Here is a 21,776-nt window from a genome sequence, read left to right as displayed (position 1 = left end):
CGGGTGGATCACAAGGTCGAGAGATCGAGACCATCTTGGTCAACATGGTGAAACCCCGTCTCTACTAAAAATACAAAAAATTAGCTGGGCATGGTGGCACGTGCCTGTAATCCCAGCTACTCAGGAGGCTGAGGCAGGAGAATTGCCTGAACCCAGGAGGCGGAGGTTGCGGTGAGCCGAGATTGCGCCACTGCACTCCAGCCTGGGTCACAAAAGCGAAACTCCATCTCAAAAAAAAAAAAAAAAAAATTAAAATGCATAACAAACAACAGGTTTGGTTGATGCATGACTGGAGGAACAGAGAGATGGCTAGACATATCATAAAGCAAAAAAATAGCAAATTGTTGATTGCAGAAACTAGGCGGCAGGGAGGCAGGTGATCACTGTACAATTCTTTCATCTTTTCTATGTTTGCAATTTTTCATAATAAAATGCCAAAGGCAAAACTTTTGATGACCAGAATATCAAACACAAGAGTAATAATAATACTAATATGAAATTCTAAAACAACAAAAAAAGAAATTCTAAAAAAAGAAACTCATCTATGATGGCAAAAATCAGATGAGTGGTTGCCTGAGGCAGGAGATGCGGGTGGCTGATGGCAAAAGAGCAGAAAGGAACTTTCTAGAGTGATGTTTTATGTCCTGATTGGGGTGGTGACTGCATGGATACACACATTTGCCAAAACTCATGAAACGATACATAAAATGTGTGCCTCATACTGCATATAAATTATACACCAAACATCAACTTGGTTGGTTTTTAAAATAAGTTCAAGATATAAAATCTGGAACATATGGAAAAGTACAGAGAAATTAAGTCCCTCCAATCCCATCACCCAAATAAAATCACCAACCTTTCCTTCTCTTGACAATGACCATCCTATTGGAGATAAAAATATAACTTACTGTTTTCCTTAGAAGGAAATATAGAAATAGTGACTTCCTAAATTCTGGAATTGCTTACTCAAAAACATCTCAAAACCCACTGATTTAAATCCGCACAACCCCATCACTGCTGTGACTCTTCAGCAAGTTATTAACCATTCTGTGCCCGAATTATTTACCACAAAGCGTTGCTGTAAATATTAAACAAAGTAACATATGTTTTTTTGTTTTTTTTGTTTTCTGAGACAGAGTTTCGCTTTTGTTACCCAGGCTGGAGTGCAATGGCACGATCTCGGCTCACCGCAACCTCCGCCTCCTGGGTTCACGCAATTCTCCTGCCTCAGCCTCCTGAGTAGCTGGGATTACAGGCACGCGCCACCATGCCCAGCTAATTTTTTGTACTTTTAGTAGAGACAGGTTTCACCATGTTGACCAGGATGGTCTCGATCTCTTGACCTCATGATCCACCCGCCTCGGCCTCCCAAAGTGCTGGGATTACAGGCGTGAGCCACCGCGCCCGGCCTTAGTAACATATGTTTTTAAAGATGAAGAATCAACTAGTTTTTAGAAATCATCCAGGCAAAGAGGCTCACAAGCTTCCTCCCCTTGAACTCTTCCCCCTACCCACCACCACCCTTTTTTTTTTTTAATTGGCAGGCCTTCAATCCTGTAACTACACCCACCTCAAACTAGTCTAACTTATTCAACTGAACCTCCAATCCCTCTTGAAGATTAAATCAAAACCTTGAGTTGTTAAAAGCCAAAACAAAAGTTGGAGTATAACAAAATACATAAAAATGAGAAAACTAAATTTAAAAAAATGACAGCTGTCCCGAGAATGTAGAATCTAATGCTGGGAGCAAAACTGCCCAAGGAAACAATTACTCCTTGAATGAAGTCCAACAAGTTCATTTAGATAAAATTTGTTTTTTATATGATATATGATTTAGGTCAGTCAAAATACGTAACCTAGAGAATAGTAAAGAAAGATTATGTTCTAGAGGCTGGGTGCAGTGGGTCATGCCTATAATCCCAGCACTTCAGGAGGGAGGATTGCTTGTACCCAGTAGCCTGAGATCAGCATAGTCTCCAGCATGACTGGAGTGTGTACTAAGGAAAGAGAACATGAGTTTTAAAAGGAAAACAAGGAAAAATTACTGACAGTCTAATGCCTGACAGTAAAGGCATACTGAGAGTTGGAACTTGGGAGAGAACACCTCTGGATAGACATCGTGCCCATAAAGTGAATTTGACCAGACAAGAAAAAAATAATTTAAACCACATAGGAGATGATGCTTGCCATTCTGCTCACTAATTATATGCCTAGAAAGAACACAAAATAGGGCCGGGCACGGTGGCTCACGCCTGTAATCCCAGCACTTTGGGAGGCCAAGGCAGGTGGATCACAAGGTAAAGAGATCGAGACCATCCTGGTCAACATGGTGAAACCCCGTCTCTACTAAAAATACAAAAAATTAGCTGGGCATGGTGGTGTGTGCCTGTAATCCCAGCTACTCAGGAGGCTGAGGCAGGAGAATTGCCTGAACCCAGGAGGCGGAGGTTGCGGTGAGCCGAGATCGCGCCATTGCACTCCAGCCTGGGTAACAAGAGCAAAACTCCGTCCCAAAAAAAAAAAGAAAGAACACAAAATAGGAGATCAAATTTTGCTGCTCTCTATTGGGTCTCACTTCCCAAGTGTCTCTCAAAATGTCAGATTCTAATCTTTAGAGCCATTTATTTTTCCCACATTATAGGCCATACACACAAACCTACTCTTTCTCTGATGTTTAACAATGAAAACATAATTTATTCTAATAATGTAGGGAAAATGGTGAGTGCTGGACTTCCAGAGACTGCATATTTATACTGTATATTTTATGGGCAACTTTAGGGATTTCCAAAGTTATCTTTGACTAAATGCCATTTTTGTATTCCTTGGATCAGCATATTCAGACAGTGAAGTGAACATTCTTGTTGCAAGAAACAGAAAATACCAAGATATTAGACAATTCTAGAATATTGGTTTGTGGAAACCAAGAATTTACTATCCTGTATGCTGATGTCAGCTACTTTATTTAACAAACCTTTTTTGATTTGAATTTTTGCTATAAATCACTGCTCAGGTGATAAAAAGATAGTAAGGTGCTACTAGTTCCTTAAAAATTTCATATTCTAGATAAAAATAGTAATCTGAATCCTAATATGGAATCCTGTATACGTTAAGTCTCATCTGCACACATTTACCTGTATGCTTTTTTTGCAATCTTCTGAATTTTGGTTTTACTTCTTTCTGTTGAAGATTAAAAAAAAAAAAAAAGAGGCAACTAAAGATCAGTAAAGATAATGAGAGAGAAAAAGAGGATTATTTTAAATTGAAGCTTGTTAAAGATAAAGAAAGATAACTAAAAAAAAGTCGACCTTAAAGCTGCTAATCCAGAACTGCCATCTGAGGAAAAAAAACTATGCATTCACACTGGAATAAAACAAATAAATTCAAGAGTCTAGGAAAAGGGTATCAAAAACGTCAACTCAACTATGGCAAGGAGGATAAACAAAGGATAGGTCATTCAAACTTTTTCCATCTCACTCATCTGGAATGAGAATAAAACCAAGAAATGTCACTCAGGTAACAGAAATTAATTTTACAATAGCTTATTAATATTTTAGAAAGACAAAATATCACTGCTAATATGTTAATGATCATTTATTCATTTATGGTTCTCATTCAATAAATATTTATTGAAAGCCTATAATGAGCTAGGCACTTGTTTTAGTCACAGGCATCAGTCATGAACAGGACATAGGAAAGTCTTTACTCTCATGGAAATTACATGCAAATGAGACAAAAAAAGATAATTTTAGAGAGAAACGTGTTATTAAGGAAACAGGCCAGGCACAGTGGCTCATACCTGTAATCCCAGCACTCTGGGAGGACAAGGTAGGCAGATCACTTGAGCTCAGGAGTTCTAAACCAGCCTGGGCAACATGGTAAAACCCTGTCTCTACAAAAAATAAAAAATAACAAACATTAGCTGGCTGTGGTGGTATGCACCTGTAGTCCCCAGCTACCTGAGAGGCTGAGGTGGGAGGATGGTTTGAGGCTAGGAGGTGGAGGTTCCAGTGAGCAAGGATCATGCCACTGCACTCCAACCTGGGCAACAGAGCCAGACCCTGTTTAGAAAAAGAAAAAGGCCAGGTGTGGTTGTCCCTGCCTGGAATCTCAGAACTTTAGGAAGTAGAGGTGGACAGGTTGCTTGAGCTCAGAAGTTCCAAACTAGCCTGATCAACAGGGCAAAAGCACATCTCTACAATAAATTAGCTGCATGTGGTGGCACATGCCTGTCCCAGCTACTCAGGAGGCTGAGGTGGAAGGACTGCTTGAGCCTGGGAGGCAGAGATTGCAGTGAGCTGACACTGGGCTACTGCACTCTGGCCTGGCCGAAAGAGTGAGATCTTGTCTCAAAAACAGAAAAAAGAAAATAAAACAGGCAGTAGGATCCCTTGAGGCCAGGAGTCCAAGGCTGCAGTAAGCTACAGCACCTGTGGACAGCCACTGCAATCCAGCCCTGGCAACATGAGATCTTATCACAAAAAAGAAACAAACAAAACAAATAGTAAAGGTTGACCATCAACAGGATCCTCTCTAAGAAGCTAAAGACATGAATCTTGACGAGAAACTAACCAGCAGTCAATCAAGCCACACAATTCTGGAGGAAGAGTATTTCTGGGAGAGAAAAAATAGGAAAGACTATGTGACAGGAATACGCCTAACAGCTGCAAAGAACAGAAAGAAGGGAAGTGGAAGGAAAGGGAAATGGCTCACAATGAGATCAGAGGTGGTCAGGGCTGGATCAGGTAGAGCCTGTAGGGAACTGTGTGCCACATTTTCATTTCATTTTATCCTTACTGAAAACATCTCCAGGGATTGAAGACTATAGAAGTGACTGCCTAAGGCCTAACACCAAAGCTTGGATCTAAATAATTATGTGAGTTGTTGAGTTTGGTTACTCTCTCTCTAATTAAATGCACAGTTACGAGGAATTTCACTCAATTTCAGTTCCCATGACTTTTACATAAAATTATTACATATGTTACTCAATCATAATTTCCTGTATTTACCATGGAGATTTTCAGGAACTTGGTCCTCACAGTAGGAGAATGTTCTAATAAAATGTAGTATCTGCTACAAGATAAGAAAGTACCAAATACTATGGGAACACAGAAGGGACAGCTACCAGTTCTAAAGGAAAAACCTCTAAGAAGTTCAAGAACTGATCTTTAAAAGTAATATGAAAGTGGAGAATAAGGATAACAATACATCAGAGAAATGGCAGGAAGATCGTCAAGAAAACAGAATGGTGAGTTTTAACCAATGCTATACGGTAGTCTCCCCTTAACTACAATTTAACTTTCATGGTTTCAGTTACCTATGGTCAACCATGGTCCAAAAATATTAAAACTCCAGAAATAAATAACTTATAAGTTTTAAACACTTATGAATGCCTACACAGTGCCCATGTCATTCACCTCACTTTGCCATTTTATCATTTTCCATCATCACAAGAAGGGTGAGTACAATATTTTGAGACAGAGAGACCACTTTCACATAATTTTTATTGAATATGTTATAATTATTCTTTATTATTGCTATTAATGTCTTACTTTGCCTAATTTATAAATTAAACTTTATAACAGGTATGCATGTTGTGGTTGTAAGCATCTACTGGGCGGTCGTGCACTGTCATAGATAAAGGAGGACTACTGTATTTAGTTCTTTAAATGTGATTTCATAGAAAATAAAATAAAATCCCATGCTAATATATGTTTTGTATGTGTTCTGTAACAAATCTTCTATCACACGATTTTCTTCATTTAATAAAAGTATTAAGTATTTTCTATTAAAGAACCTAGCTGTCAAAGCAGACTTAGACTTTGTAAAGTGAATTTATTCACCAAATATAGAGAGCCCAGTTCCATATCACTAACATAACTTTTTCCTGGTAAAACTGTCATGATTATCAAATGCAAAAGTTCACATTTTTAAAAATATGTTAAGTTATACAAAACCTTTTTCTCAAATCTCCCTCTAATCCCCACTAAGTTGATCAAAGGAATTTTTTAAAAAATCAACTACAAAAATAGGAACTAACAGCAGACAACGCAGAGATGGCAACAGAATCCTGTTATCTGACAGAAAATCCAAAAAAGAGAACAGAGGTAAAAAAAATGGCTAAGAAGTTTTCAAAGGTAATGTAAGTATTTCATACAACTGAAGAACTTAACACCTCTGTTCTCAGAGACTACCATTCTCCTCATTGCCTACTCCACTAAAGCCCCAATAGTTTCTAGGCTATTTCTCAAGCAGGTCAAGCATGCGATGGCTAGCCAAGCTGCCTTCAGTGCTCTTCCCCCAGATAACCACAAGGCTCACTCATTCACTTCCTTTACATCTGCATTCAAATGTTTTCTTTTCTTTTTTTTTTTTTTTTTTGAGACGGAGTTTTGCTCTTGTTACCCAGGCTGGAGTGCAATGGCGCAGTCTCGGCTCACCGCAACCTCCGCCTCCTGGGTTCAGGCAATTCTCCTGCCTCAGCCTCCTGAGTAGCTGGGATTACAGGCACGCGCCACCATGCCCAGCTAATTTTTTGTATTTTTAGTAGAGACGGGGTTTCACCATGTTGACCAGGATGGTCTCTATCTCTTGACCTTGTGATCCACCCGCCTCGGCCTCCCAAAGTGCTGGGATTACAGGTTTGAGCCACCGCGCCCAGCTCGAATGTTTTCTCAATAATGATACCTTCCTTAACCACCTTATATTAACAGTTAACACAAACACTAAAATTTTTGTGGAAAATCAAAAAAATATATATATGTATATATATATATACGAAGTTAACCCCACCCTCTATATTCCTTTTCCAGCTCATTTCCATAATCACCGTCTACAAAATTTGTTTCTCCATCAGAGCAGAGATTTTGTTTTGTTCACAACTATGTGCCCAAAAGCTTAAAACACGTATTTGGAAGGCCACGCACCAGGGCTCATGCCTGTAATCCCAGCACTTTCAGAGGCCAAGGCAGGTGGACCACCTGATGTTGGGAGTTCGAGACTAGCCTGACCAACATGGAGAAACCCCATCTCTACTAAAAATACAAAATTAGCTTGCCATGGTGGCACATGCCTGTAATCCTAGCTACTCAGGAGGTTGAGGCAGGAGAATCGCTTGAACCCGGGAGGCAGAGGTTTGGTGAGCCAGGATCGTACCATTGCACTCCAGACTGGGCAAGAAGAGTGAGACTCAATCTCAAAGAAAAAAATAAAAATAAAAATAAAAAAAACATATTTGGCATTCAACAGGCATTTGCTGTATTGTTTAAAATAATCAAAAATTATGACATAACTGAAAGATGGGATGAAGGGAGAATAGAGGGCTCATCTACTATAAGTCATCAAAAAACTGGTTAATTCTCTGGAGAAGCAGTTTTTTTTTTTGGCCGTGAAGCCCTTTATAATCTTTCTTTTTTTTTTTTTGAAACAGAATTCCACTCTGTCTCCCAGGCTGGAGCAGAGTGGCACAATCTCAGCTCAATGAAACCTCTGCCTCCCGGGTTCAAGTGATTCTCAAGCCTCAGCCTCCCAAGTAGCTGGTATTACAGGTGCCCGCCACCACACCCAGGGATTTTACATTTTTAATAGAGACAGGGTTTCTCCATGCTGAACAGGATGGTCTTGAACTCCTGATCTCAGGTGATCTGCCTGCCTCAGCCTCCCAAAGTGCCGGGATTACAGGTATGAGCCACCTCGCCTGGTCCTGAGGTCCTTTATGATCTTAAAAATTGGCTGGGTGCAGTAAATCACTTGAGCCCAGGAGTTTAACACCACCCTGGAAAACACAGTGAAACCTGTCTCTACTAAAAATAGAAAAATTAGCCAAGTACAGTGGTACAAACTTGTAGTCCCAGCTACTCAGGAGGCTGAGGTGGGAGGACTGCCTGAGCTCAGGAGGCAGAGAACGTAGTGAGCTGAGACTGTACCACTGCACTTCACACTGGGTATCAGAGAGAGGCTCTGTCTCAAAAAAAAAAAAAAAAAAAAACCTCTGCCGGGCGCGGTGGCTCAAGCCTGTAATCCCAGCACTTTGGGAGGCCAAGGCGGGTGGATCATGAGGTCGAGAGATCGAGACCATCCTGGTCAACATGGTGAAACCCCATCTCTACTAAAAATACAAAACATTAGCTGGGCATGGTGGCTCGTGCCTGTAATCCCAGCTACTCAGGAGGCTGAGACAGAAGAATTGCCTGAACCCAGGAGGCGGAGGTTGCGGTGAGCCGAGACTGCGTCATTGCACTCCAGCCTGGGTAACGAGCGAAACTCCGTCTCAAAAAAAAAAAAAAAAAAAAAAACCTCTGGAAGGTCTCAAAAAGCTTTTATTATGTGGGTTGTATCTACAGACACTTACTAAGATGGTCTAGATCTGTGTCCTAACCCAAATCTCAGGTTGAAGTATAATCTCTACTTCTGGAGGTGGGGCCTGCTGGTAGGTGACTAGATTATCAGGTGAGTTTCTTATGGTTCAGCACCATCCCTTTGGTGCTGTTCTCATTATAGAGTTCTCACAAGAACCGGTTGTTTACAATTTTATGGCACCTCCCGCTTCTCTCCTGCTCCTGCCATATAAGACACCTACTCTTGCTTTGCCTTCTACCATGAGTAAAAGCTCCCTAAGGCCTTCCCAGAAGCAGATGCTGCCATGCTTCCTACACAGCTTGTAGAACCTTGAGCCAATTAAACTCCTTTTCTTTATAAATTACCCAGTCTCAGGTATTTATAGCAGTGTGAGAATGAACTAATACCCTTGTCCTACTGGGAAGTAAAACTCATAAATGCTTTAAAATGTATTATTCTAAAACTGCAGTAATAGGCCAGGTGAGGTGGCTCATTAGGACGCTGACATGGGCAGATCACTTGAGGTCAGGAGTTTGAGAACAGCCTGGACAACACAATGAAACCCTGTCTCTACTAAAAATATAAAAATCAGCCAGGTGTGGTGGTCCCAGCTATTCGGAAGGCTGAGGCAAGAGAACCACTTGAACCTGGGAGGCGGAGGTTGCAGTGAGCTGAGATTGCACCACAGCACTCCAGCCTTGGAGACAGAGTAAGAATCCATCTCGAAAAAACACTGCAAACTCATGATATCTAATATAAGTAACTTTTATCAAAATATTTTCAAAAATTTATTCAGAAGAGTAGTAATGCTCTACAGTTTTCTGCAAATCTAATGACTAGCTTAAAAAAAGAAAGCTGGATTCTCACATCTGCATCTAAATTCAATTTATCAACGCTGTTTTGGTTAAACTATAAGAAAATCCAGGTCCACACAAATATGTAGTTGACAAAAGAAGTAGTATTTTTAATGACCTTTTCAGGTAAGTGTGGGTGTTAATCCTCTTTGATACTACCCCAAAACTTTACAAGGGCAGTTTTAACTTAGTTAATTGCAATGTGGAATCTGAAACCTTACCAATGAAACCTCGTACCATTTCAGTGAAATATCGACTACTCTCTATTGCACTTTACATAGATCTTTCACCCATACTTGACTTTGTAACATCATGCATTGGTCATATGAAAAATACTCTTTCACCAAATTAGGCACCTCTTTCAAACATGACACATTTCATTACCTAAGAGTATAAAAAAAAATTGTTAATAACACAACCAATCTCATTGGAAAATCTGGAGAAGCTGCCAAAATTTGAGTGACTGATAGGAGTCTTCCACAATTCTAATTTTTGCCTGACAGTCTGAATTTTATCTTGGCAATAAATTCTGTCATTTGCTTTTCTTGAAGTGAAAGGTTCACTTCATTTAAGAAAATATGTACAAATATCCAAGTTTACTTAACTATAGCTTGCTTCTTTCAAGTAAAAATATATGCAAGAAGAAAATGACTAGTTTGCTAATCCAGTTCATAACTAAATTAAACAAGTTCTTTCCTGAAAATAAGCACCATACACTGGTATGCAGCGGGAAGAGCCTATAACAACCTTCCCAAGAACACATGGACACACTGAGGAGAACAACATTTACTGGGATCTTTCAGAGGGAGGAGGGAGAGGATAAGGAAAAATAACTAATGAGTACTAGGCTTAATACCTGGGTGATGAAATAATCTGTACAACAAACCCCATGACACAAGTTTACCTATGTAACGAACCTGTACTTGTACCCCTGAACTTAAAAAAAAAAAAAAAAAAAAAAAACAAGCCAGGCATGGTAGCTAACGCCTAGAATCCCAGCACTTTGGGAAGCCGAGACAGGCAGATACCCGAGGTCAGGAGTACCGGAACAACATGACCAATATGCAGAAACCCTGTCTCTACTAAAAACACAAAATTAGCTGGGTATGGTGGCACATGCCTATAATCCCAGTTACTTGGGAGGCTGAAGCAAGAGAATTCCTTGAACCTGGGAGGCAGAGGTTGTGTTGAGCTGAGATCGAGGCATTGCACTCCAGCCTGGGCAACAAGAGCAAAACCTCATCTCAAAAAAAAAAAAAAAAAAAAAAGAAAAACAAAACTTCCCATTTTGTCACATGGAATATTAAAAATACATGTACTCAAGGATCAAAATTAATAAATTAACAATTTTTACTTTTTTTTTTTTTTTTTTTTTTTTCTGAGTAGCTGGGACTACAGGCGCGTCCCACCACGCCCAACTAATTTTCGTATTTCAGTATAGACGAAGTTTCACCATGTTAGCCAAGATGGTCTCGATCTCCTGACCTCGTGATCTGCCCGCCTCGGACTCCCAAAGTGCTGGGATTACAAGCATGACTGACCATGCCTGGGCCCTGCTTTTTTTTTTAACTGTAAATATGTAGTCATTATTAGTGCAGTTTTGCCATTGTCTTGATTCGTGCTACAAGGGCCAGCAGTTTAATGCACCACTGTTTTTTGCAGCATCAGTGTAAATGTCAACTCATGTTAGCATCAGTTACATAGCAAATGAGAACTTGGTATTATTCTTAAATAGTTTCAACCTGGGAGACCTCCTGAACATTTGACCCACCTCAAGAATCCACAGACCACACTTTGAGAACCACTACTCTGGAAGTACGTATAAAATATAAGAGGAAACAAATACATCTTCAGAGAAAAGAGTCAGGTCATAGCAAGACAAGAATGACAAGGAGCCTTGTTTTTTTCCCCATACATTCTTTGTATCTTATAAATTTGATATACTTTGTATGTATTACTTGTCTCTACAAAAAGTTAACTTTAAAAAAAAGGACATTTAAACTGACATAAAAACTAAGTAGAAATTAAACATACTAGAAGAAATATAAGTACATAAGTAAATATAAAGAAATATAAGCATACTACTTAGAAATATAAAGGTATATACTAGAAAAAACAAAAGATAAAATGTTTCAATTTAGGCAGTACAACTAGAGGATTAGGAGAGTGCATAGGAAACCACTGTGTTTCATTATAAGCCTTTTGAAACTGACTTTTAAAACCATGTACAGACATTAATTTGCTGAAAATTTTAAATATTCAAAATATTACTTTGAAAAAACACCAAATAAGTTAGGTTGAGTAAGTAAATAAAGCAAATATCCATACAGAGGTGAGAAAATGACTGTGAAATAAACCAAGATGTAATAGTAACTGCCTGGGGCAAAAAAATGCACTGGTGAGTTTTCAATCACATACAAAAACTTTGTTTTATAAAAATTTTTTTTCTTTTTTTAGATGAAGTCTAGCTCTGTTGCGCAGGCTGGAGTACAGTGGCATGATCTCCCCTCACTGCAACCTCTGCCTCCCAGGTTTCAAGTGATTCTCCTGCCCAAGCCATCCCAGTAGTAGCTGGGATTGCAGGCATGCCTCACCCCACCCGGCTACTTTTTTTTGTATTTTTTAGTAGAGACAGGGTTTCACCGTGTTGGCCTCAAATGATCCATCTGCCTCGGCCTCCCAAAGTGCTAGAATTACAGGCGTGAGCTACCGCACCCAGCTCAATTTTTAAAATTTATTATAAACCTCTTTAAAAAGCAACAATTTTCTTCAGATTAGAATGTCTCATGACTGTCAAAAACAGTTAAAAGTATAAACTTTAGTTTATCAATAAACAAGTGACCAAAGACACACACACACACACAATTCTTCTTTCATTTCATATGATCACAATTAAGAACATATCAGAACATAACTCATGTATTTGAAAAATAAAACGAATTAAAAATCACTTTATGATAATAAACTGCTGAATCTTACATATTTAATAAAATCTTCAGAGAAATATAAACCTAATATCAAAAATCTAATTTGGTTTCCTAGAGATGTCCTGATTCAGAAAGAAGAGATAATTTCTGTATATAACACAAAAGCAAACTGGATTGCCCACTAAAAGGAACCAGGGTTCAATGGAAAACGGCTCATTCCAAGACTGACACAGGAAAGAAACAAGATGAGCTTGGAAAATCTCACTGTGGTAGAAAGAAAGGAAATATCTAGGGGGAAAAAAAAAGAGGGTATGCTAAAAAGACACAAGAACCCATGTGGAAAAAGCTCCTGATGGACAAATCTGGGACAATTTGAACATTAAACTAAAGGTAATAATGGGTTATGACCCACTGAACAGGGAACATACAAATCTTTATTAATAATCAGATAAAAGAATGTCTCTTCCTTATAAAATAATGTCTATTAGTAAAGAAAAAGGATGAGTTGCCGGGCACGGTGGCTCAAGCCTGTAATCCCAGCACTTTGGGAGGCCGAGGCGGGTGGATCATAAGGTCAAGAGATCGAGACCAACCTGGTCAACATGGTGAAACTCCGTCACTACTAAAAATACAAAAAATTAGCTGGGCATGGTGGCGCGTGCCTGTAATCCCAGCTACTCAGGAGGCTGAGGCAGGAGAATTGCCTGAACCCAGGAGGCGGAGGTTGCGGTGAGCCAAGATCGCGCCATTGCACTCCAGCCTGGGTAACAAGAGCGAAACTCCGTCTCAAAAAAAAAAAAAGAAAAGAAAAAGGATGAGTTACAAAATAAACACTTACCAACCATCAGAGTAAAGATCAGTATAGGCAAGAATCAGCAATGGATGCTACATGGTCCTTGGGGGATGTGGCGAGTGATGAGGAACAGACAATCTGATGAGGAGCAGAATATCTGCACTATCTCAAAGTTATGCCCACAGATTGCTTATTAGATGCACATTACAGGAGAATAAAGAGATATGACAACTAAATGCATTTTGTGATCCTGACCTATGAGGAAAATGCTATAAAGGCATAAATGCTATTATGACAAATCGACAAAACTGGAAAATCAGCTGTAGATTAATATTATCAAAGTTAAATTTCCTGAATTTGGTAACTGGTGCAGTGATAAAGCAAAATACAATACATGGTGACTATTTAGAAACAAATGGTCATAATGCAATGTAATGGGCATAATGTAAGCAATTTACTTTTAAAAGATTCAAGAGAGAGAGTAAGGGGCCAGGAGCAGTGGCTCATGCCTGTAATCCCAGCACTTTGGGAGGCCGAAGCAGGCTGATCACTCAAGGTCAGGAGTTTGAGCCAACATGGTCAAACAACCTGGCCAACATGGTGAAACCTGTCTCTACTAAAACATAAAAATTAGCTAGATGTGGTGTTAGGCATCTGTATTCCCAGCTACTCAGGAGGCTGAATCAAGAGAATTGCTTGAATCTGGGAGGTAGAGGTTGCAGTGAGCAGAGATCATACCACTGCACTCCAGCTCCGGAGACAGAATGAGACTCCGTGAGACAGGTAGATCACCTGAGGTCAGGAGTTTGAGACCAGCCTGGTCAACATAGCAAAATCCCGTCTCTACCAAAAATATTAAAAATTACCCAGCTGTGGTGGTGTGTACCTCTAATCCCAGCTACCTGGGAGGCTGAGTCAGGAGAATCGCTAGAACCTGGGAGGCAGAGGTTGCAATGAGCCAAGATCATGCCACCACACTCCAGCCTGGGCCAGAGTGAGACTCTGTCACCAAAAAAAGTAACAACAAATTGGGATGTCAAAAGATAGTAAAATAAGTGATTTATTCATGTGCCTTATAGTACATATGAATAAAAAAAAAATCACAACCATATTGCTTCAGACTTGACACCTAGAGGTATAAAAAATTTCTTAACTTTTCTATTCTGTAGAAAAGGAAAAATATTTTTTAAGTATCCAACCACATAAATGCTAAACTAAGATGCTAATCCTGTATATCCTCAGGAAAACACAGAAATCTTTGATTTTCATGTTAACACAAACCACACTGCAGAATTCTCCTTTCCAAAAGCAAGCCATAAGCCCTCATAGGCAGGTGTTAAGAGCCTGCCCTTTGTTATAACTCAAGCACTGGCACAGTTCCTGAAATATAACACTCCTGCTTGTTGAATAAATACTGAACATTTATTTACAAATAGAAAAATACTGTATTTCATCAAAATGAAAAGGGGGGAAGGAAAGAGACACTTAAATATGGTACTTTTACAAATTTTTTTTTTTTTTTGAGACAGTCTGTCACACCGGTTGAAGTGCAATGGCACAATCTAGACTGACTGCTACCTCCACCTCCTGGGTTCAAGCGATTCTCCTGCGTCAGTCCCCCGAACAACTGGGATTACAGGCAACCGCCACCACACCTGGCTATTTTTCGTATTCTTAGTAGAGACAAGGTTTCACCATGTTGACCAGGCTGGTCTCGAACTCGTGACCTGAGGTGATCCACTTGCCTTGACCTACCAAACTGCTGGGATTACAGGCGTGAGCCACAGCATCCAGTCACTTTTACAAATTATTTGAAAACATTTTTAAATATGATTGAGCTTTTTTTTTTTTTTTTTTTGAGATGGGAGTCTTGCTCTGTCATCCAGACTGGAGTGCAATGGCGCAATCGCAGCTCACTGCAACCTTCACCTCCTGGATTCAAGCCACTCTCCTGCCTCAGCCTTCCAAGTAGCTGGGATTACAGGCGCATGCCACCACGCCCAACTAAATTTTGTATCTAGTAGAGACAGAGTTTTGCTATGTTGGCTAGGCTGGTCTCGAACACCTGACCTCAGGTGATCCGCCTGCCTCAGCCTCCCAAAGTGCTAGGATTACAGGTGTGAGTCACCATGTTCGGCCAAAACAGGAATGAACATTAAAAAAAAAATTATTTTATTTCATTTACTTATTTGAGACAGGGTCTGGCTCTGTCACCAAGGCTGGAGCGCAGTGGTATGATCTCGGCTCACTGCAACCTCTGTCTCCCGGGCCCAAGCTATCCTCTTACCTCAGCCTCCAAAGTAGCTGGGAGTACAGGCACGTGCCATCATGGCCTGGCTAATGTATTTTTTTGGTACAGACAGAGTTTTGTCACATTGCCCAAGTTGGTCTTGAACTCCTGGGCACTCAAGCAATTCACCTGCCTCAGTCTCCCAAATTGCTGGGATTACAGGCATGAGCAATTGTGCCTGGCCAAAAAAACAGTACTTTACAATATGAACACTTTCAAACCTCACAAAGGCAGAGAACAATATTGTTAACACCCATGTACCCATCACCCCAACCCAACAATTACCCAGATTGTGCCAGACCTACTTCATCTATCTCATCTTCCTCCATTGCTTTCTTTTGGTTTTTACCTGGTATCTGTTTAAAATATCAGACATTGCTGGGCACAGTGGATTGGATCACGCCTGTAATTCCAGCACTTTCGGAGGCCAAGGTGGGTGCATCACCTGAGTTCAGGAGTTTGAGACCAGCCTGACTAACATGGTGAAACCCCATTTCTACTAAAAATACAAAAAAATTAGCCAGGAGTGGTGGCATGTGCCTATAATCCCAGCTTCTCTGGAGGCTGAGGCAGGAGAATTGCTTGAACCCAGAAAGCAGAGTTTGCAGTGAGCCCAGATCATGCCATTGCACTCTAGCTTGGGCAACAAGAGTGAAACTCTGTCTCAAAAAATAGTAAAATAAAACACCAGACATCTGCAAGTTTTCTCCCTCATTTCTCAGTCTCTAAAACTAAAAAAAAAAAAAAAAAAAAAAAAAAAAAGGAAAAAAGGTATTTTCCTACATAAACATAATGCCATATCAGCCCTAAGAAAATTACAGTAACTCCCTGACATCATCTAATACCCATCCATATTCAGATGTCCCCTAGTGTTTCAAAAATGACTTTCTTTTTTTTATTTTTATTTTTATTTTTTTTTTTTTGAGACAGAGTTTCGCTCTTGTTACCCAGGCTGGAGTGCAATGGCGCGATCTCGGCTCACCGCAACCTCCGCCTTCTGGGTTCAGGCAATTCTCTTGCCTCAGCCTCCTGAGTAGCTGGGATTACAGGCACGCGCCACCATGCCCAGCTAATTTTTTGTATTTTTTTTTTTTTTTTTAGTAGAGACGGGGTTTCACTATGTTGACCAGGATGGTCTTGATCTCTTGACCTTGTGATCCACCCGCCTCGGCCTCCCAAAGTGCTGGGATTACAGGCTTCAGCCACCGCGCCCGGCCAAAAATGACTTTCTATTATTGGTTTGAGTCAGGATTTAAACAACAACATCATATTATATTTGGTTACTACACTTAAAATAATTATCTTTCTGTCTACATCATCTGGCAGCAAATACGAAAAGCTTAATAGACAAACCAAACAATTAATTTACATTTGTAGATTCTCTAAACTCAAACCTCACCCAATGCATTTGCTGTTCCTGCTATCTGCAGCAGTCTTCCTCCAAATCATCACTATGGCTGATTTTTTTCTAGTGAATGAAGTCACAAGCCAAATTACCCTCAAAAAAGGCCCTCCCTGCCAGGTGTGGTGGCTCACACCTGTAATCCCAGCACTTTGAGAGATCAAGGTGGGTGGATCACGAAGTCAGGAGATGGAGACCATCCTGGTCAACATGGTGAAATCCCATGTCTTTTAAAAAAAAAAAAAAAAAAAAAAAAATAGGCCCTTCCTAACCACTCCATCTATAGAAAAATCACTTCTACCCATGCCATATTACATGGTCCTATTTTCTTCACAGCACTTACCACTACCTGAAACCATTGTTTATTATCTTCCCCCAAACCCCACAGAATGCCAGCTCCATTAAGGCAGAGTGCCTTCACTGAAGACCAGTGACAGTGTCTAGAACATGAGACATTCAATACACATAACTACATAAAATGCAGTACTGCTATTTAAAATGTAAGCTCAGCTAAGTACTGGGGGGGGGGGGGTCTTTTTGTTGTTTTGTTTTGTTTTTTTCAAGACAGAGTTTTACTCTGTCACCCAGGCTGGAGGGCAGTGGCACGATCTTAGGTCACTGCAACCGACACTTCCCGAGTTTAAGCCATTATACCTTGGCCTCCCGAGTAGCTGGGATTACAGGAGCGTGCCACCACCACACCCGGCTAAATTTTGTACTTTTTTTTAGTAGAGACAGGGTTTCGCCATGTTGGCCTGCCTGGTCTGGAACTCCCGACCTCGTGATCTGCCTGCCTTTGCCTTCCTAAGTGTCGGAATTACAGGTGTAAGCCAAGGCACCTAGCCTCAGCTAATTATTTGTCTCTAAACATTTGTAATTCACTCCTCAGGTAATTATATAAATTGAGTACTTGTAGAAACCTGGGCCAGCTGTTACCAAGAATCTGTAGGATGTAGGAAAGAAAAAAAACAGAAGTATAAGACATTCAAATGTAACTCTGGACTTTTACTGAACAATAATCACAGGTTTCTGAAAAATCATTCAGGATGATTTTTAAAACGTTATCAGGAGTAATTTTTAAAAAATTTCATTTTTAGTACCACCTGAAAGCTATTAAAGCTTGAGTAATTAATATCTACAATGCAACAGCAATAGCAATAATACGTGGAACAACAATCAGGTTTTTTTTGTTTATTTGTCTTCAAAGAGTCTTGCTCTCTTGCCCAGGCTGAAGTGCAGTAAGTGGCATGATCTCAGCTTACTGCAACCTCCATCTCCCAGATTCAAGCCATTCTCTTGCCTCAGCTTCCCAAGCAGCTGGGACTACGGTACAGGCACACACCACCACGCACGGCTAATTTTTGTATTTTCAGTAGACGCGCAGTTTCACCGTGTTGGCCAGGCTGGTGGAACCCCTGACCTCAAGTGATCTGCCTGCCTTGGCCTGCCAAAGTGCTGGGATTACAGGGGTGAGCCACCATGCCTGACACACAGTTTCATCATAGGTTTTATCCATATACCTATCATGAGGGAATTGATGATTTCAGTACAGCATTTCTTTCTGGGGATTGGATTATGACGAATACAACAATGAATACCAAAAACCTACCTACATACACAAACCATTAAATTTGGAACCTACAGAAAATCAGAGTTATCTAGTCTACAATTCTCATATAAACAGGGAGAGCTGAAGCCCAAGGAGGGTTAACAATAAACTTGCAGATCTTACGTACAGCACGCAAAGATAGATCTAAAATCTAGATCTCCTGTCTCTAGCCCTAAGATTCATAAGATCGTGTTACCCATAGAATGTTAATGTCAAGTTATAACATATTTTAACTGCTATCATTTTTTAGATGGTCTCTTTTATTTCCTATTTAAGTCTTAGCCCAAAGGGGGAGAAAAACTCAAAAGAAGAGCACATATAAGCATGCCTTAAGTAAAGCATGATACAGAAACTCCTTTTTAAACTACAACAATAAAATAAACATTTAAAAATCTTAACGGTTTGATTCAATTAGTTTCTTTCACATTTTTTATTTTAAAGTAAAATAACTACTTAGGATTATCTGGTAAGTGATTATACCTTAGCCTTACACAAGCAAGGAGCTGTTCTCTTAAACATCAGTATAGCTCTCTCTCAATAATCTGTAGAAATGGAGCACCAATGAGAAATTCGTTAAGGTGTAACCTCTGCTGTAACGCATTTTTCACCAAAAGGAAGTCACTTTGTTTATACCTTTCTTCAAAAACCAACTCACTTTCTGGTGAAACTACCAAACAAGTGGCCAAGAGACACCAAACAAGTTAATAAGTGACAGAAACATCTACACACGATACAGTACCCGTGATAAACAAGGAGAGACTCACTCTTCCTACTTTTTCCTATAATATTGTTCAGACCAATTTATAAACACTCTCACCAATTCTTACAATACTATTGTGAATCTTTGGTCACAAACAATGAGCAGGAGAGAGATGATAAAGTCATTTGTCCAAGGTTAAACGACAAGAAAGCATCCTAAGTAAAATAAATCAAGTATTTTTTAAAAAATCAATTGAGTATTTTAAAAGGGCTTGCTTCTTACCCATCTGTTTTACCTCACAAATATAATCAAAGACTAGGGTGAAACAATGTGGCTTATATTGACATGAAGATGTTTATGAAAATACATACAGTAACAAACTATCAAAAGTAATCTTTTTTTTTTTTTTTTTTTTTTTGAGACGGAGTTTCGCTCTTGTTACCCAGGCTGGAGTGCAATGGCGCGATCTCGGCTCACCGCAACCTCCGCCTCCTGGGTTCAGGCAATTCTCCTGCCTCAGCCTCCTGAGTAGCTGGGATTACAGGCACACGCCACCATGCCCAGGTAATTTTTTGTATTTTTAGTAGAGACGGAGTTTCACCATGTTGACCAGGATGGTCTCGATCTCTCGACCTCGTGATCCACCCGCCTCGGCCTCCCAAAGTGCTGGGATTACAGGCTTGAGCCACCGCGCCCGGCCCTCAAAAGTAATCTTTACTGTAAGTTCAGTGTTATAGAACTTGTGTGTGGTATTCTCAAAATCACATTCAAGCATATACAAGCATCTCTCTCTCTCTCTCTCTCTCTCTCTCTCACACTCTCTCTCTCTCTCTCACACACACACACACACACACACACACACAAATGGGAAAGGAAATGGAATCTTAGCTTATCTTTTTCCCAGTTTATTCTTTTGGTTGAAGAGGTCCCTAAAACAAGAAAATTACAGATAAAATACCAAATGAAATAAAGTTTGGATTAAGTCAGGTTCAAAAGCTACAGGAAGTCCCACAAAACGAAGTCTATGTCAGCTGGCATCTTACCATTCAAGAGAATTCTAAATTAATGCCCACATAAATCAAGAAACAGGAAAGCTTACAACAATACAATGGAGTCACCCCACACGACACACATGAACAAATTAAATGAATACCCTATACTTCCTGGTATTTTTCGAATATCAAAACTTACACTTAGTTGAGAAATACCCATCTGCAAAGATCTACTATAACCTATTTAAGAATTGTTGTGACAGATCTATTTCTGCAGCACTGAACAGATATTCCCACTACTGCACTCCCACTGACTCTGATAAATTATCTAAGGACAAAAGTAAAAACATCAAGCTTCTTTTTAAATGACCAACAAGCCAACTCCATACAAAATCTGACGCGTCTGTATTTCAGCTGTTCCGCGGACGACGTTTCCTCGCTCACAGCAGCAGCAGGCGACTCCCTAGCCGTCAGGGCTGACTTAGCGCCCTCCAACTCCCCGGGTCCGGGTTACCTTCAACACTCCATTGTCAAATCGCACTCCCACGCCCCGGTCCTCAGCCCCCATCCGGAGACTCTAGCGAGAGTCGGAAGAGGGAGAGAAATCCCCTCACCCACACTCCCTCCCGGGAGGCTGTGGGTGTGTCGGTGGACGAATGCCTGGCCCAAACACAAAACGTCTGCAGAGACGCAGACCCTCGGTCCCCACCGCGCCAGCGGTAACCGGCCGGTCGCCGACCCTAGCCTTCCGCGGCCGCAGCCCTTCCTCTTTCTCCCCTCCAGCCCGGCCCCTCCCCCGGTGCGCGCACGCGCGGCCTCCAATGGATCCCCTCCCCCCTGTTCCCCTCACCTTAATCATTAGCCACCCTCTTCTCTTCCAGGGTCCGGGAATCACTGACCCAGGAAGGAAGACAGAAAGGTAACGCGTGAAGAGGTCTGCGTCGAGAGCCAGCTATATGCGCCTCAGACGTCGGCCTAATAGGCCCCTAGAGTCAAGAGCAGTGTCTGTCACCGCCACCAAAACTGTACGTGCGGCAGCGCCTGGACTCGGCCCAGCTAACCCGGCGTGGGTTCAGAATGCCTAATTTGGTCCCGCAAGAACTCCTTCTCTGAAGCTGCGGGCCTTTCTACGCTGCGCAGACCGAACGTCTCCCCGCCGCCGCCGCCACTGCCGCTGCTCCCCTGCCGCCGCCGCCGCCGCCGCCGCCTAACCAATTCCTACCCTACCGAGGAGAGCACGACACTAGAGGCCTTTACGACAGTTCGGAAAGTGAGAGCGCAGTAGCCTTCACGCCTCCATTAACATCTGTTTGTTTCTGCGCCTGCGCGGTTCCCGTTTCTCACCGTCCCGCACCCTCGGTCCCGGCCCTCCCCCTTTGTACTGGTTTTATCAGTCTGTTGGCGAAACTGAACGGTGTCACAAAGCCCATTATTTAATTTTATTTGGTGGTTGTGCGTTCAACATTTAATCCAAATCCTGACTACATCTTCATTCATTTTTTTCTAACTAAAAAGTTAACCAACTACAGAATTACTGACTATGTATTTACAGATACACGTAAACAAAAACGTCATGCGTTAGTGTCCTTCACAATAAATGATATCCATATCATATGCGCTAATGACATAAAGATCACGGCACCTCACTGTTAAAACGAATTTGCTTCCGGAATCAAATCAAAAGTGGAAAGAGATATCCTGCTAACTCTGGCTGTACAACCGCAGAAGCTTCCTTGTTTATTTTATAAAAGTCCGTAGATAACAAATGCTTCATTATAGGCATTAGGAGGATAGAGAGAGAGAGAGAATGGGCTTTAGACTCCAGCAGACAGACTTCCTTTCAAAAGCTAGTTCTCGGATTTATGAGACCCTTAA

General features: G+C 40.9%; 1 protein-coding gene across 9 annotated transcripts in view; it reads right to left on the bottom strand.

Annotated features, from left to right (window-relative positions):
* RNF111 (ring finger protein 111) overlaps nucleotides 1–21,134 on the bottom strand; it is a 108,963-nt gene extending 87,829 nt beyond the window's left edge. For 4 of the 9 annotated variants that reach the window (XM_010339613.3, XM_010339615.3, XM_010339614.3 and 1 more), the window contains exon 1: nucleotides 20,752–21,134. The gene's annotated coding sequence lies outside the window, so the exon portion shown is untranslated. The other 5 variants (XM_010339617.3, XM_010339619.3, XM_010339620.3 and 2 more) reach the window with 3 other exon arrangements.
* Nucleotides 21,135–21,776: the final 642 nt, after the last annotated feature.

The sequence above is a fragment of the Saimiri boliviensis genome, chromosome 2 (genome assembly GCF_048565385.1).
Source record: "Saimiri boliviensis isolate mSaiBol1 chromosome 2, mSaiBol1.pri, whole genome shotgun sequence".
NCBI lineage: Eukaryota > Metazoa > Chordata > Mammalia > Primates > Cebidae > Saimiri > Saimiri boliviensis.
This window is presented reverse-complemented; position numbering and strand designations above follow the sequence as displayed.